This window comes from Cricetulus griseus, chromosome 3 (assembly GCF_003668045.3).
Source record: "Cricetulus griseus strain 17A/GY chromosome 3, alternate assembly CriGri-PICRH-1.0, whole genome shotgun sequence".
NCBI classification, from domain to species: Eukaryota; Metazoa; Chordata; class Mammalia; order Rodentia; family Cricetidae; genus Cricetulus; species Cricetulus griseus.
This window is the reverse complement of record NC_048596.1, coordinates 257,779,347-257,781,373: the sequence shown is the minus strand read 5'-3', so window position 1 is coordinate 257,781,373 and position 2,027 is coordinate 257,779,347.

Here is a 2,027-nt window from a genome sequence, read left to right as displayed (position 1 = left end):
CAAAGGGAAACCCCCATCTCCCTGTCCTGGTCTCTGACAGTCATTCTAATCTACTGTCTGACCCATTGAGAATATGTCCTAAAAATGAAACCATGCAGTAAATATTATTCTTCCACAAACCAGGATGGATGTTTGGGTCATTTCTACATTTTGACTATTGGAAATATTTTTTCAGAAACATAGAATTTCCAGGCTGAGTGTGTGGCACAAGCCTGTATTCCCTGCACCTGAGAGACAGGAAGGAGAGTGTTGTCTAGGTTCCTGTGCCCAGACTAGCCTGAACTTCACAGCAATAGCCTGCCTCAAAACAACAGTGAGATGGAGAGGGACAGGAGGAGGAGACCGGAGAGGGGGTAGGGGCTTTAACTCATGGGCATTTCAAGATGTCTTGATGGGGGGAGGTAGGGAAGAGTGGGAGGAGGGGAGGGAGGAGGAACTGTGGTTGGTAGGTAAAATGAATAAAAATTTGAAAAAAAAAAAAGATGTCTGGATACTCAGAGCAAGGGTTAGGCATCATTTGCTGTCTGTCACATGACAGGCATCTGTACATATTTAAAGACACAGTTTAAATCCATTTTTGTCATTTAAGTTATTATTTCCTTCCTGTGAACTTCTTACTCATCCTCCCTGGTGCCTTCCCGTCTTATTGATTCTTCTCCTTCCTTTGGTTTGTTTTTCTATTCACTCACTCGAGGTGGTGCTCAGGGTAGAACCCAGGGCCTCACAAATGCTGAGCACATAGACTATTGCAGAACTAAGCAAGCTCCCTTGGCTCCCAGTCTGTGACTACACTCAAGGGTTTCCCCAAACCACACAGGCCTCTCTTCCCCCCTCCCCAGTACACCTCTCCTCGCTTGCTTACTGCAATTAGTTTTTTCATTTCTCCCATTCGCCAAGATAAGTAATCATCACTCCTGAATTAATTCACTAAGGAAAAAATTAAAAAGCTGCCACACCCGGGCTTTACTTGAATAGTCATTTTTGCCATTAGCTCTTGCCCGAAAGGCAAGAGGTTTGTTGAAACTGGTCTGCTCCTCCTCCACCACTCCGTCTGGGGTAAATGTAAAACTGGGGTATTTTTCAAATCCAGGCTTACTGAGCTCAAAGAGATAGTCTTAGGAGAGATTAGATCAGCAGGAAGCTGGATAGTGTTCAGCTCCAAATGAGATTTGGAGAAGCACACACATGCACAAAAATGCATGCATAAACACACAAGCACACATGTACGTATAAACAAGCATGCATATGTATGTACACACAGATGCATGCACTTGCACACATACACATGTATGTTCATGAATGCAAACACACGCACTTACACATGTGTGTACTATGTGCACACAATTACACACGTGCACACCTGTGCACAGGTGAATATGCATGTACATATATGCACACGTGCCACCATCATGGGTCCTCCTGGGGAGCTTATAAACTAAAGCAAATCCTCAACACCCCAGTGAGAACATCGACTCTTCTCCGCCTGTCTGCTCCATCTCTAGAGAGAATCCCACCCACACTGCAGAGCAGGCTTACCAACAGAACAGAGTAGCGTCCTGATACCAAAATGTTGGAGGCACAGACCAATTCTGGCTCAGAAACTGAGGCTATCCAGCCACAGCCCGAATGAAACTTGTTTAGGTTTCTTTCTTTTTCATTTATTCGTTAGAGGGTCTCATGATGTAGCCCTGGCTGACTTGGAGTCCATAATATAGATAGGATCGGCCTTGAGCTCCAGAGAGCTCTGCCTCTTGCCTCTGCCTCTCAACTGCTGGGACTAAAGGTGTGTACCATCATGCCCATTTAAATTTTTGTATTTTAATTTTGTATTTAATTAATTAAATTTTGTATTTAAATTTCTTGATTGATTTTTGTTTTGAGTTTCGGGTTTTGGTTTGGTTTGGGTTTTGTTGTTGTTGTTGTTGTTGTTTGAGATAAACTCTTCCACTGTAGCCCTGGCTGGTCTTGAACATGCTGCAATCCTTCTGCCTCAGTCTCTCACATGCTGGGATTATAGATATGAATCA